Consider the following 16,007-nt stretch of genomic DNA (forward strand, 5'->3'; position numbering starts at 1 on the left):
ATAAGAAAGAAGCATGAGCGGTTAATGCAGTTGGCTTGAAACCAGCATGTGAGGGTTCGATTCCTTCCTTTCTTGTACTTGGACGAAGGCCGGTTCCTCGAAAGTATGGTATGGGGGAGGGCAGCCGTGGATTCATTCAACGTTTGTGGTAGTTAGTTCTGGTTGTAGGACTTTTCGTTTGGCCGAAAAGGCTTCTCAGATGATGAATATTAGTATGATTACGGCTACTATTGAGATTAGGGAGCCGATGGAGGAAATGGTGTTTCATAGTGTGTAGGCGTCGGGATAGTCCGAGTATCGTCGGGGTATTCCTGCTAGGCCTAGGAAGTGCTGGGGGAAGAACGTTAGGTTTACTCCTGTAAATATTACCCCGAAGTGGGCTTTTGCTCATGTTTGGTGTAGGGTAAACCCAGTGAGTAGTGGGAATCAGTGAGTAAATCCTGCTAGAATGGCAAAGACGGCGCCTATGGATAGGACGTAGTGGAAGTGGGCAACTACGTAGTACGTGTCGTGCAGGGCGATGTCTAGGGAAGAGTTTGCAAGAACGATTCCTGTTAATCCTCCGATGGTAAATAGGAAGATAAATCCTAGAGCTCATAGTATTGGGGGGGTCTCATTTGATTGTTCCTCCGTGCAGGGTGGCTAGTCAGCTAAATACTTTGATTCCGGTAGGGATGGCAATGATTATAGTGGCTGATGTAAAGTAGGCTCGGGTATCAACGTCTATTCCTACTGTAAACATGTGGTGAGCTCAGACGATGAATCCTAGGAAGCCGATGGATAGTATGGCTCAGACTATTCCCATGTAGCCGAAGGGCTCCTTTTTGCCTGAGTAGTACGTGACTACGTGTGAGATGATTCCGAACCCTGGTAGGATCAGAATATAGACTTCTGGGTGTCCGAAGAATCAGAATAGGTGTTGGTACAGGATTGGGTCTCCTCCTCCAGCGGGGTCGAAGAATGTGGTGTTTAGGTTTCGATCAGTTAGTAATATTGTAATACCGGCGGCGAGTACGGGGAGTGATAGAAGGAGTAGGATGGCGGTAATTAGTACGGATCAGACAAATAGTGGGGTTTGGTATTGTGAGAGTGCGGGGGGTTTTATGTTGATGGCTGTGGTGATAAAGTTGATGGCCCCAAGGATGGAGGAGATACCGGCTAAGTGGAGTGAGAAGATAGCCAGGTCTACTGAAGCTCCGGCGTGGGCAAGGTTACCTGCTAGGGGAGGGTAGACAGTTCAGCCTGTGCCGGCGCCAGCTTCTACAGTGGATGAGGCTAGTAGGAGGAGGAATGATGGGGGGAGGAGTCAAAAGCTTATGTTGTTTATTCGCGGGAATGCTATGTCGGGGGCACCGATTATGAGGGGGACTAATCAGTTGCCGAATCCTCCGATCATGATGGGTATGACTATAAAGAAGCTTATTACAAAGGCGTGAGCGGTAACGATTACATTGTAAATTTGGTCGTCGCCTAGGAGAGTTCCTGGTTGTCCTAGTTCTGCGCGGATTAATAGGCTGAGTGCGGTGCCGACTATTCCTGCTCATGCCCCGAAGATGAGGTACAGGGTGCCAATATCCTTATGGTTAGTGGAAAATAGTCATCGGTTGATGAAGGTGACGGGTAAGATGGCTGAGTGTTGAAGCGTTAGGCTGTAGTCCTTTTTACAGAGGTTTAATTCCTCTTCTTATCGGCTCTGTAGTGAAATTCATGTTGAGTTGCAAGCTCATCGATGCGCACTAGGGTGCGTCAGGGTCTTTGTAGGCAGAAGCCAATTGGTTTAGGCATTTAGCTGTTAACTAGAGTTTTGTGGGATCGAAGCCCATCTGTCTAGGGAGGCTTTAGCTTAGTTAAAGCGTCTGACTTGCATTCAGAAGATACAGGTTAATATTCTGTAAGTCTTAATGTGCAGAAACTAAGAGGGTTTAACTCTTATTTAAGGCTTTGAAGGCCTTCGGTTTGGGGTGTTATCCTAAGTTTCTAGACAATGGCATGTATTATTGGGGACAGGGGAAGTAAGAGGATTGATAGTGAGGCAAGGACCGCAGTAGGTGTGCTTGGGGCTTTGCTAGTGTATCATTGTTTTATGTGGTTAGAGGAGTTGGGGGGAAGGGTAATTGTTGAGTGGTATGCGAGGCGTAGGTAGAAGAAGAGGCTGAGCAGTGATAGCATGGCAATTGCCATGGCTGCTGGTGTTATTTCCTGTTTAGTTAGTTCTTGGATGATAAGTCACTTTGGTATAAAGCCTGTTAATGGGGGGAGGCCTGCTAGGGATAAAAGTACTAGTATTAGGGTGGCGTTTAGCACTGGGGTTTTTGTTCATGAGGTTGTGATCATGGATAGGTTAAGGGCTTTGATTTTGTTAAGGGCTAGGAATACGGCTGATGTTATGATTGTGTATAGGTAGAAGGTAAGTAAGGCCAATTTGGGGCTGTAAACTAGGATGATGGCGATTCAGCCTAAGTGGGAGATGGACGAGAAGGCTAGGATTTTGCGTGTTTGTGTTTGGTTCAGTCCTATTCAGCCTCCTAGTGCTGTTGAGGCTAGGGCCATGGCGGTGAGTAGAGCTGGGTCAAGGGATTTGGATGTTAGTAGGAGCAGGGTTAGTGGGGGGAATTTTATGAGGGTCGAGAGTAGCAGGGCTGTTATTAGTGGCGATCCTTGTAGTACTTCTGGGAATCAGAAGTGAAATGGCACTAGGCCCAGTTTAATAGCGATTGCTGCTGTCAGTAGTAGACAGGAGGTTGGGTGGTTTATTTGTGTGATGTCTCATTGGCCGGTGACTCAGGCATTGGTTATGCTAGAGAATAGGACCAGGGCGGAAGCAGCTGCTTGGGTTAGGAAGTATTTCGTTGCGGCTTCTACTGCTCGTGGGTGGTGGGATTTGGCAATTAGGGGAATGATGGCTAGTGCGTTGATCTCCAGTCCTGTCCAGGCCAGAACTCAGTGGTTGCTGGAAATTGTGATTGTGGTGCCCAAGATGAGGCTGAAGGTTATGATTGGGGTCGCGTAAGGGTTCATTAGTAGAGGAGGGGGTTAAACCATCATTTTCGGGGTATGGGCCCGATAGCTTGATTAGCTGACTCTACTAGAAAATAATATAAGGGAAGTATGGAGAATTTTGATTTCTCTTGTGTGGGTTCAATTCCTACTTTTCTAAGGTCAACAGGAAATGAGAGGGCTGTTATACCTCTATGTTCACTTTATCATAGTGACCCTTTGTAGTTCAGGCACATTTCCTTATGTAAGGAGGTAGGCCTGCATAGCAGATAGGTATGCTGATGTGTCAGAGGCACAGAGCTAGTGTGAGGGGTAGGAAGTTTTTTCATAGTAGGTGCATTAGTTGGTCATATCGGAATCGTGGGTATGAAGCTCGGACCCATAAGAAACCAGAAGATAGTAGGAGGACTTTTGTGGCTAGGATGACGGGGAATAGTTCTGTGGGTGGCCCTAGGGCGCTTGGGTTTAGGAATATGATGGCTGTAAGTGTATTTATTAGCATAATGTTCGCATATTCAGCTAGGAAGAATAAGGCGAAGGGTCCTGCGGCGTATTCAACGTTAAACCCTGAGACTAGCTCAGATTCACCCTCTGTGAGGTCAAAAGGAGCTCGGTTTGTCTCTGCTAGGGTGGATACGTATCATATTATTGCTAGGGGTCATGAGGAGAAAATGAAGTATAGAGGCTCCTGTGCGACGGCAAAGGAGCTGAGTGTGTAGCTTCCGCTTAGTATGATTATTGATAGCAGGATTATGGCCAGTGTCACTTCGTATGAAATGGTCTGTGCTACTGCCCGTAGGGCTCCGATTAGTGCGTATTTTGAGTTCGAGGCTCAGCCTGATCATAGGACTGAGTAGACGGCTAGGCTTGACATGGCTATTAGGAAGAGAACTCCGAGGTTTAGATCTGCTAGGGGAAATGGGAGTGGTAGTGGTGCTCAAGTGGTGAGGGCTAGGACAAGGGCTAGTATTGGTATCAGAATGAATAGAAGTGGGGAAGAGGTAGAGGGTCGGATGGGCTCTTTGGTAAATAGTTTCAGTCCGTCCGCAAATGGTTGAAGTAGGCCAAAAGGCCCGACAACGTTAGGGCCTTTGCGGGATTGTATGTAGCTTAGGATTTTCCGTTCTACTAGGGTTAGGAAGGCTACGGCAATCAGGATTGGGATGATGTATAGGAGGGATATAATGAGGCAGCTTAGTGTTGTTATTTGAATCATGGGTGAAGCTAGGGAGAGGATTTGAACCTCTGGGGAAAGGGCTTAAGCCTTCTGCACTTGCCGGGCTCTGCCACTCTAGCTGGTCCTTTTCTAGGATTGAAAGTGGTGGGGGAAGGCCCTCTTCACGGTTTAGTTGGTTTCACTGCTTAGAGGGGGGGGGCGTGCTTGTGGTATTGGCCCCACTTTCCCGGTCCTTTCGTACTGGGGAGAGTGTGTCATAGATAGAAACCGACCTGGATTGCTCCGGTCTGAACTCAGATCACGTAGGACTGTTAATCGTTGAACAAACGAACCCTTAATAGCGGCTGCACCATTAGGATGTCCTGATCCAACATCGAGGTCGTAAACCCCCCTGTCGATATGGGCTCTTGAGGGGGATTGCGCTGTTATCCCTGGGGTAGCTTGGTCCATTAATCAATTATATTGGGTCTGGTCACTGTTAGCACTTTGAGGGGTAGCTCTAGGTAAAGAGGTATGGTCTTGTTTTTGGAGGATTTGTTCTCCTCCAAGGTCGCCCCAACCGAAAAATATCGACCAGGCTCTGCGATGGTAGTGGCCCCAGTGGGGTTGATTGAGGATTCGCGGTGGTCGTTGATTTTTAAGTTCCACAGGGTCTTCTCGTCTTATGTTCACATCCCCGCTTTTGCACGGGGAGATCAATTTCACTGATTATCTGTGAGAGACAGTTAAGACCTCGTTTAGCCATTCATACAAGTCTCGATTTATGGGACAATTGATTGCGCTACCTTTGCACGGTTAGGATACCGCGGCCGTTAAACCTAAGTCACCGGGCAGGCATCACCTTCAATACTTGTTTAATTTGCTGAAGGCTATGTTTTTGGTAAACAGTCGGGCCTTATTAATTTGCCGAGTTCCTTTCACAGATTTTAATCGCTCTTATAGGCGCTCCTGAGTCGGGTTAACAGGGTTAGTTAATACGTGGTCTTGTAGGGGTTTTTGTATCTGTCTAGGTCTGTTAATAATGTTTCTATGTAAGCTTGCGCCGTTAGAGGGGTGTGGCCCTGTACATGAGGGGCCTAGGATGATTCCTAGGATTGTTATGAGGATGGCAGCGGTTTTGGTGATAAGGGGTATGGTTATTGGGGGGGTTTTGGTTGGTGTGATGAAAGAGGTAATGATTATTCCTGCTGTAATGCTGCCTAGGGCGAGTCGGGTTAGGGGGGCGGTGATTAGTGGGTTGTTTTCGTTTATTGATACTATTGGGGGGATTCGGGTTTGTCCAGCTTGGACTAGGATGGTTATGCGGATGCTGTAGGTTGCGGTGAATGCTGTGGCTATAAGGGTTAGGAGTAGGGCTCAAGTATTTAGGTATGATGTGTTTAAGCTTTCGATGATGAGGTCTTTTGAGTAGAATCCGGCTAGGAATGGGGTTCCTATCAGCGCCAGGTTTCCGATGGTTAGGCAGGAAGTAGTGACTGGGAGTATTTTCTGTAGGCCTCCTATCTTTCGGATATCTTGTTCTCCGTTTAGGTTGTGGATGATAGACCCTGAGCATAGGAATAGTATGGCTTTAAAGAAGGCATGGGTTGAGATGTGTAGGAAGGCTAGTTGTGGGAGGTTTAGTCCGATAGTGACTATTATTAGTCCTAGTTGGCTGGATGTTGAGAAAGCGATGATTTTTTTGATGTCATTTTGGGTTAGGGCGCATGTGGCAGCAAATAGGGTTGATAGAGCACCTAGGCATAGGCAGGCAGTTAGGGCTGTCTGGTTGGTGGCTAGCAGGGGGTGCATGCGGATGAGCAGGAAGATTCCGGCTACTACTATGGTACTGGAGTGCAGTAGGGCTGACACTGGGGTGGGGCCTTCTATTGCTGCGGGCAGTCATGGGTGGAGTCCAAATTGGGCGGATTTTCCTGCGGCTGCGAGGATTAATCCTATGAGGGGGAGGATTGGGGTTTGGTGGGGGTGTACGGCTTGTTGGATCTCTCAGGTGTTGAATGTTGAAGCTAGTCATGCTATGCTCAGGATCAGTCCGATGTCTCCGATTCGGTTGTAGATTACGGCTCGTAGGGCGGCGGTGTTGGCATCTGCTCGGCCTTGTCATCAGCCGATGAGAAGGAAGGACATGATTCGTACTCCTTCCCAGCCTACGAATAGGAGGAATATGTTGTTTGCGGTTGTTAGGAGGAGTATGGCGACTAGGAATGTCAGTAGGTAGGTGAAAAATTTTGTTACGTATGGCTCTGAGGCCATGTATCATATGGCGAATTGTAGGATTGATCATGTTACAAATAGGGCGATTGGAAGAAATGTTATTGAGTATTGGTCTATTTTTAGGCTCAGGGGGATTTTAAAGTTTATAATGAATTTTCACTCCCAGTGGCAGGTGACAGATTCTACTCCCGAGTAGATGAATGCGGTTGTAGGGGCTAGGCTAATTAGGAATGCGGTTTTAACAGCGCGGGTGGTGGCTTGTGGGGTGTTTTTAAAGTTTTTAAATAGAAATGGCAGGATGATTGGGGTTAGGAGGATTGTCAGCGTGAGTAGTGTGAGGGAGTTGATTAGTAGTGTGGGGTTCACTACTTTTACTTGGATTTGCACCAAGATGGGTGGTTCCTAAGACCAGTGGATTGCTGTTATCCTTTAAAAGTAAGGGGGCTGAGGTTTTAGGCTCAGATGTAAGAGTTAGCAGCTCTTGTTGGTTAAACCCTCCCCTCGGCAGGTAAGAAGGTTTGAACTTCTATTCTTAGAATCACAGTCTAATGTTTGGTTTAAACTATACTTGCATGAGGGGATTCCGGAGATCAGTTCGGGTTTGAGGATTAGGAGGAATATTGGGATAATGTGGAGTGTTATGAGCGGGTGTTCTCGCGTGGTTGAGTTTTGCATAGATGTGATGTGGGAGGGGATTGAGCCTCGTTGGGTCATTAGTAGTATGAATAAGGTGTAGGAGGCGGTTAGTAGGGTTGCGATTCCTGTTAGGATGATCGTGAAGGCAGATCAGTTGAATAAGGTGATTATAATGGTTAGCTCTGCTATGAGGTTTGTTGTTGGGGGTAAGGCTATGTTTGTTAGATTGGCCAGCAATCATCAGGTAGCTATGAGTGGTAGGAGAGGTTGTAGGCCTCGTGTGAGTAGTAGAATTCGGCTGTGCGTACGTTCATAGTTTGTGTTGGCTAGGCAGAATAGTATGGAGGAAGTTAGTCCATGGGAAATTATTAGGATCATTGTCCCTGAGAATGATCAGTGGGTTTGGATTATTCCTGCGGCGATAACTAGGCCTATGTGGCTAACGGATGAATAAGCGATTAGTGATTTTAGGTCTGTCTGTCGTAGGCAGATTGAGCTAGTCATTAGGGCGCCTCATAGGGCCAGGGTTAGGAAGGGGTAGTGCAGGAGGTTGGACAGTGGGCCCATAAATAGAGTGACTCGTATAATTCCGTATCCTCCTAGCTTTAGTAGTAGGGCGGCGAGGAGTATTGAGCCTGCGATGGGTGCTTCTACGTGGGCTTTTGGCAGTCAGAGGTGTAGGCCGTATAGTGGGGCTTTTACTATGAATGCTATGAGCAGTGCTAGACCTGATAGTATTCCTGTCCATGAGGTGGATAGGGTTGGGTGGGTTAGTTGTAGGGTTGGCAGGTGCAGGGTGCCAATTTTCACGTATAGGTGTATGATTGTGATTAGCAGGGGTAGAGAGCTTACTGGCGTGTAGAATAGCAGGTAGATGCCAGCGCTTAGGCGTTCTGGTTGGTTCCCCCATCGGGTGATTAAGATTAGGGTGGGAATGAGGGTTGCTTCAAATGAGATGTAAAATAGTGCTAGTTCTGTGGTGGAAAAGGCTAGTAGGATGAATGGCTGGACTGCGACTAAGGTTGAGATAAAGATTCGTTTGCGTTGTAGGGGTTCTTGTTGCAGGTGGTTTTGGCTTGCTATGATTATGAGTGGGAGTAGTCAGCAGGATAGTACTAGGAGGGGGGATGAGATTTGGTCAATTCCTGTTCAGTTGGATAAAAATTTGTAGGGGTAGTAGGTTGGGATTAATCACTGTAGGCTTAGGGCAGCGATTAGGAGGCTGTATAAGGTGGTGTTAGTCCATAGAAATTTTGGTGGAGACAGCAGGGCTGTTGGAAGAAGTATGATTGTGGGTAGGATGATTTTTAGCATTGCAGGAGGTTTAGGTTGTGTAGATGGTCGGAGCCATGTGTGCGGGTGGAGGCTACTAGGATGGCCAGGCCTGTGCCCGCCTCACACGCTGAGAAGGTTAGCATGAGAATTGGTACCATGGTGAATGAGGAGACTTGGTTTTCGATGGATCATATTGATAGGCCTACGAATATCGATAATATTATGCTTTCAAGGCATAGTAGGGCGGATACTAGGTGGGTTCGGTGGAAGGCTAGCCCTAGTCCGCTGAAAATGAAGGCTGAGTAGAAGCTTAAATGTAGGGGCGACATAAGAAAGTTACAGGGTTGGCTGTAATCTGCTGGGTCGAAACCAGCTATCTTTTTGGTTAGACTAACTTTCTATTATTCTGCTCATTCTAGGCCCCCTTGAATTCACTCGTAGGCCAGTCCGAGTGTTAGGAGAAGGAGGATCACTACAGTTCAGGTGAGGGTCATTAGGGGGGATTGGAGTTGGACGGCTCATGGCAGGGGGAGTAGGAGGGCGATTTCTAGGTCGAATAGGACGAACAGGATGGCTACTGAGGAAGAATCGGACTGAGAATGGTAATCGAGCAGATCCAAGTGGGTCGAATCCACATTCGTACGGTGAGAGTTTCTCTGAGTCGGGGTTTATTTGGGCGAGTCAGAAGTTTAATGCGGTTAGGGCGGCGCTTAGGATTGATGATAGGGCGAATATGAACATGAGTGCGTTCATTGCTCTCCTCTGGGTTTATACCAGATTCTAGAGATTGGAAGTCAATTGTAATTAATATACTAGAAGAGCAAGATCCTCATCAGTAGATGGTTATGTAGAGGAATAGTCAGATGACGTCTACGAAGTGTCAGTATCAGGCTGCTGCCTCGAATCCGAAGTGGTGGTCTGATGTAAAGTGGAACTTGATCAGTCGGAAGAGGCAGACGGTCAGGAAGGAGGATCCGATGATTACGTGGAGTCCGTGGAATCCAGTGGCAACGAAGAAGGTAGATCCGTAGACGCTATCGGCGATTGAGAATGGGGCTTCGTGGTATTCTATTGCTTGTAGGGCTGTGAAGTAGAATCCCAGGAGGATCGTTAGGGTTAGGGCGTGGATGGCGTGTTTTCGGTTTCCTTCTGTGATGCTGTGATGGGCTCACGTTACGGTAACGCCTGAGGCTAGTAGGATGGCTGTGTTTAGTAGGGGGACTTCTATCGGGTTGAGTGGTTTAATTCCTGTTGGGGGTCATTGGCCTCCTAGTTCTGGGGTTGGGGCCAGGCTCGAGTGGAAGAACGCTCAGAAGAACCCTAAGAAGAAGAATGCTTCGGATGTGATGAAAAGGATTATGCCGTATCGTAGGCCTTTTTGGACTGTGGGAGTGTGATGGCCTTGGAAGGTGCTTTCTCGTACAATGTCTCGTCATCATTGGAGTATTACTAGGAGTATTGAGATGAGGCCTAGGGTTAGTAGTATGGATGAGTTGTAGTGGAATCACATGATTAATCCTGAGGTTGTGAGTAGGGCGGCGGCTGCCCCGAAGATTGGTCAAGGGCTTGGGTCAACTATGTGGTATGAGTGTGCTTGGTGTGCCATTAGATGTTTTCTTGTAAGTATAGGCTTAGAAGGAGCACGAAGACGTAGGCCTGGATTATGGCTACTGCTACTTCTAGGATGGTTAGGAGTAGTAGGATGATTATTGTTAGGATGGATACTGCAGGAAGGGTGGGTATTAATGCAATGGAGGCTGTAGAGATGAGTTGGATGAGTAAGTGTCCTGCTGTAAGGTTGGCTGTAAGGCGGACTCCGAGGGCTAGGGGGCGGATTAGTAGGCTGGTTGTTTCGATCAGGATTAGTGCGGGGATTAGGGGTGTAGGGGTACCTTCGGGTAATAGGTGGGCTAAAGAGGCTGATGGTTGGTTTCGTAGGCCTGTTAGTAGTGTGGCGAGCCATAGTGGGAAGGCTAGGGCTATGTTCATAGATAGTTGGGTGGTTGGGGTGAATGTATATGGAAGGAGGCCTAGAAGGTTGATTGTAAGAAGTATGATTATTAGGGATGTAAATATTATGGCTCATTTGTGGCCATTTTTGTTGAGTGGGACTATTAGTTGTTTTGTGATTAGGTGAAGGAGTCATGTTTGGATAGTAGAAAGGCGGTTGTTGATTCATCGGTTGTTTGGGGACAGGAATAGTAGGGCTGGGAAGAGTAGGGATAGTAGGATTAAGGGGATGCCAAATAGATTGGGGCTGGAAAATTGGTCAAAGAAGCTTAGGTTCATGGTCAGGATCATGGTGTGGGTTTGGTAGTGAGGGAGGTCTTATTTGATGGGGGGTTGGTTGTGGTGAAGGCTAGTAGTTTTGGTTGGATGAGGAGTGCTAGGGTTAATCAGGTTATAATTATGATTGAAAATCATGGTGCGGGGTTAAGCTGTGGCATATCATTAAGGAGGGGGAAGTCCCTCTTTGGCTAGCTTAAAAGGCTAGTGCTGTTGCATAGCTTCTTAATGATTAGGATGATGATAGAAGGGACGATCAGGCCTCGAAATGTGGGAGTGGGGTTGATTCTACTACAATGGGTATGTAGCTGTGATTAGCCCCGCAAATTTCTGAGCATTGTCCGTAAAAAATCCCAGGCCGGGTGGTAATGAATGAAGTTTGGTTTAGTCGGCCTGGGATTGCGTCTGTTTTAACTCCGAGCGTTGGGACTGCTCAGGAGTGGAGTACGTCTCCTGCAGTAATGATCACGCGGATGGGGGATTCTATTGGGATAACTACGCGGTGGTCAACTTCTAGCAGTCGGAAGTGGCCGTTGGGTAAGTCTGGGGTGGGCACTATGTAGGAGTCGAATGATAGGTCTTTGAAGTCTGTGTATTCGTAGCTTCAGTATCATTGGTGGCCGATGGCTTTTAGGGTGAGGTCTGGTTCATCGATTTTGTCCATTATGTAGAGGATTTGTAGGGATGGGAGGGCGAGGAGTACCAGGACGATAGCAGGTAGGATTGTCCAGATCAGCTCTACTTCTTGGGCGTCTACAGCATTGGACGAGAGTTTTTCTGTTAGTATGTGGGCTAAAAGGTAGAGAACTAGGCTGCAGATAGCTAGGGCAACGATTAGGGCGTGGTCGTGGAATTCAACGAGTTCTTCTATGATGGGTGATGAGGCGTCTTGGAATCCTAGTTGGGAGTGGTTGGCCACATGAGATGTACAGGATTTTTACCTGTGATTTAGTCTTGACAAGGCTATGTAATTGGTTTACTAACGTCTCATAAGAAAGAAGCATGAGCGGTTAACCTCCTGGGAGACCCAGAAAACTTCACCCCAGCAAACCCGCTAGTAACCCCACCACACATCAAGCCAGAATGATACTTCCTATTCGCCTACGCCATCCTACGTTCAATCCCAAATAAACTAGGAGGCGTATTAGCACTGGCCGCCTCCGTACTGATCCTATTCCTAATCCCATTCCTGCACAAATCAAAACAACGAGCAATAACATTCCGACCACTCTCCCAGCTCCTATTCTGAGTACTAGTCGCCGACCTCCTCGTCCTAACATGAGTAGGAAGCCAACCCGTCGAACACCCATTCATCATCATTGGCCAACTCGCTTCAATCGCCTACTTCACTATCCTCCTATTTCTCCTCCCCGCCGCAAGCGCCCTAGAAAACAAAATACTCAACTGCTAAATACTCTAATAGTTTATAAAAACATTGGTCTTGTAAACCAAAGATTGAAGACTTACCACTTCTTAGAGTACCCCAAACTCAGAAAAAAAGGACTCAAACCTTTATCTCCAGCTCCCAAAGCTGGCATTTTCAATAAACTATTCTCTGACCCTAACCCCTAAACCGCCCGAATAGCACCCCGCGACAACCCCCGCACAAGCTCCAATACAACAAACAAAGTCAACAACAGCCCCCAACCCGCCACTAAAAACATCCCTGCCCCATGTGAATAAAACATGGAAACTCCACTAAAATCCGACCGAACAACAAACACCCCAACATTATTCACAGTAGAAACCCCGAACTTCCAAGCCCCCATAAACCCCCCAAACACCAACCCCCCAAAAACAATTGCCACAAACGCTACTGCACATCCAATCACCCGTCAATCCCCCCAAGCCCCAGGGAAAGGCTCCGCTGCTAAAGCTACTGAATAAACAAACACCACCAGCATACCCCCCAAATACACCATAAACAGCACTAAAGCCACGAACGAAACCCCAAGGCCCAGCAACCACCCGCACCCCGCCACAGACGCTAACACCAAACCAACAACCCCATAATACGGCGAAGGATTCGACGCCACACCCAAAACACCCACCGCAAAGCAAATCCCTAAAAAAAACATAAAATAAGTCATTATTCCTGCCCGGACACTACCCGAGGCCTGCGGCTCGAAAAGCCGCCATTGTTCTCAACTACAGGAACTAACCGCAAGCCCCCAATAATTCTACCCCATCTATGCCATTATGCTTAACCCCCCCCCCCTCCCCCCCCGAGGCGGGGGTATTTGGTTATGCATATTCGTGCATAAATTTATATACCCCATATACATACATACTATAGTACCAGTAATATACATTATATACGGACTATCTTATAAGCAGGTGCTAAACCCATACATGTACACGGCCATTAAACCCTTAAACACACTCCTACCAAACCACCCGGCATGAATGTTCTAGGACCATACCCCACAACACCCAATACAACTCCACTCAAGCGCATAACAAGACCCCATTTTAATGAATGCTCACAGGACATGCTCCAACAACAACTCTCCACCACATATCTCATGCAGTTCGTATCAGACGGATTTATTAATCGTACTCCTCACGTGAAATCAGCAACCCGTTGCACATAATGTCCGGTATGACTAGCTTCAGGCCCATACGTTCCCCCTAAACCCCTCGCCCTCCTCACATTTTTGCGCCTCTGGTTCCTCGGTCAGGGCCATCCATTGGGTTCACTCACCCCTCCTTGCCCTTCAAAGTGGCATCTGTGAGTACTTTCACCTTCTCAATGCGTAATCGCGGCATGTTCCAGCTTTTTGGCGCCTCTGGTTCCTCTTATTTTTTCCGGGGTTACCTCACAGGTGGCTATTCCCAGTGATCTCGGGGGTCCCACAATCTAAGCCTGGACACACCTGCCTCACGGCCTATCCTATATTTCAAGGGTCCCTCGATGAGACGGTTGGCGTATATGGGGAATCATCCTGACACTGATGCACTTTGACCACATTCAGTTAATGTTACCTCCACCCTCCGGGTTAAATGGGGCTATTGGATGAATGCTCGTTGGACATAGCACAAAACAACAAATCATTAAGCGCAACCCCTGCGCTTCACAAACTAAACCAGTAAACTTTCGCTAACCACCATGTAGCATAAACCTTCATCGCCCAATCCCAGCAAACTACCTCTAAAACTCCATTAATCATCCCTTCCATGACATCATCGGAACGATGTACATATACACACAAACACATACAAAATAACTTAAACTTATTAGAGAAACTCCAGTACTAAAAATAGTAAACACAAGCAATAATTTCATATACTTCACTCTCACTCACCACTCAACTATCAGCTAACCACACCCCCGTCCACATAGCTTAACACAAAGCATGGCACTGAAGTTGCCAAGATGGCATAAAACATGCCTGCGGACAAAAGACTTAGTCCTAACCTTACGGTTGGTTTTTGCTAAATATATACATGCAAGTATCCGCGCCCCAGTGTAAACGCCCTCGACCACCTACCCCCATACAGGCCTTGAGGAGCGGGTATCAGGCACACCCAAGTAGTAGCCCAAGACGCCTCGCTAAGCCACGCCCCCACGGGTATTCAGCAGTAATTAACATTAAGCAATGAGTGCAAACTTGACTTAGTTATAGCAACAGCCTAACTTCAAGGGTTGGTAAATCTTGTGCCAGCCACCGCGGTCATACAAGAAACCCAAATCAACCGTCCTATTGACACGGCGTAAAGAGTGGTAAAATGCCTATCCTAGCTAACTAAGATCAAAATGCAACTGAGCTGTCATAAGCCCAAGATGCACCTAAACACACCATTAAGATGATCTTAGGAACTAACGACTGATTTAAACCCACGAAAGCCAGGGCCCAAACTGGGATTAGATACCCCACTATGCCTGGCCCTAAATCTTGATACTTACTTTACCGAAGTATCCGCCAGAGAACTACGAGCACAAACGCTTAAAACTCTAAGGACTTGGCGGTGCCCCAAACCCACCTAGAGGAGCCTGTTCTACAATCGATAATCCCCGATTAACCCAACCACCCCTTGCCAACACAGCCTACATACCGCCGTCGCCAGCCCACCTCGAATGAGAGCACAACAGTGGACACAATAGCACCCCGCTAATAAGACAGGTCAAGGTATAGCCTATGGAGTGGAAGAAATGGGCTACATTCCCTATTCATAGGGCACACGGAAAGAAGCGTGAAACCACTTCTGGAAGGCGGATTTAGCAGTAAAGTGGGACAATAGAGCCTACTTTAAGCCGGCCCTGGGGCACGTACATACCGCCCGTCACCCTCCTCAAAAGCCACATCCCACATAACTAATACCATAAATACGCTGAAGATGAGGTAAGTCGTAACAAGGTAAGTGTACCGGAAGGTGTACTTAGAATATCAAGACGTAGCTATAACACCAAAGCACTCAGCTTACACCTGAAAGATATCTACTAGACCGGATCGTCTTGAAGCCCCCCCTCTAGCTCAACCACACAAATAGTACACCAAAACTAAAGAATTTACTAAACTAATTAAACTAAAGCATTTTACAGTCTTAGTATAGGCGATAGAAAAGACACTTAGACGCGATAGAGACCCCAGTACCGTAAGGGAAAGATGAAATAGCAGTGAAACAATCAAAGCGACAGACAGCAAAGATCAACCCTTGTACCTTTTGCATCATGGTTTAGCGAGAACAACCAAGCAAAGTGAACTAAAGTTTGCCCCCCCGAAACCCAAGCGAGCTACTTTCAAGCAGTTAAAGAGAGCGAACCCGTCTCTGTTGCAAAAGAGTGGGATGACTTGTCAGTAGAGGTGAAAAGCCAACCGAGCTGGGTGATAGCTGGTTACCTGTGAAACGAATCTAAGTTCCCCCTTAATCCTCCCTACCGGACATCCTGAACCCTAATGAGATGATTAAGAGCTATTTAATGGAGGGACAGCTCCATTAAAAAAGGACACAACCTCGACTAGCGGATAATTCTTACTACTGATCCTACCGTGGGCCCTAAAGCAGCCATCAAAAAAGAGTGCGTCAAAGCTCCACCACCTAAAAATACCAAAATAAGATGATTCCCTTATCACAAACAGGTCAACCTATGAATATAGGAGAATTAATGCTAAAATAAGTAACTCAGGGCCACACCCCTCTAACGGCGCAAGCTTACATAGAAACATTATTAACAGACCTAGACAGATACAAAAACCCCTACAAGACCACGTATTAACTAACCCTGTTAACCCGACTCAGGAGCGCCTATAAGAGCGATTAAAATCTGTGAAAGGAACTCGGCAAATTAATAAGGCCCGACTGTTTACCAAAAACATAGCCTTCAGCAAATTAAACAAGTATTGAAGGTGATGCCTGCCCGGTGACTTAGGTTTAACGGCCGCGGTATCCTAACCGTGCAAAGGTAGCGCAATCAATTGTC

The 16,007-nt window shown here is 47.1% G+C and overlaps 1 long non-coding RNA gene across 1 annotated transcript in view; it reads right to left on the bottom strand.

Annotated features, from left to right (window-relative positions):
* The window catches only part of LOC310897992, a 927,268-nt gene continuing 911,261 nt past the window's right edge, over positions 1-16,007 (bottom strand). The window contains exon 10 of the long non-coding RNA XR_014582875.1: positions 1-16,007. This exon is cut by the window's right edge and continues 20,914 nt beyond it. This is a non-coding gene — a long non-coding RNA (uncharacterized lncRNA).

The sequence above is a fragment of the Anser anser genome (genome assembly GCF_964211835.1).
Source record: "Anser anser genome assembly, chromosome: 3".
In the NCBI taxonomy this organism is placed as follows: Eukaryota; Metazoa; Chordata; class Aves; order Anseriformes; family Anatidae; genus Anser; species Anser anser.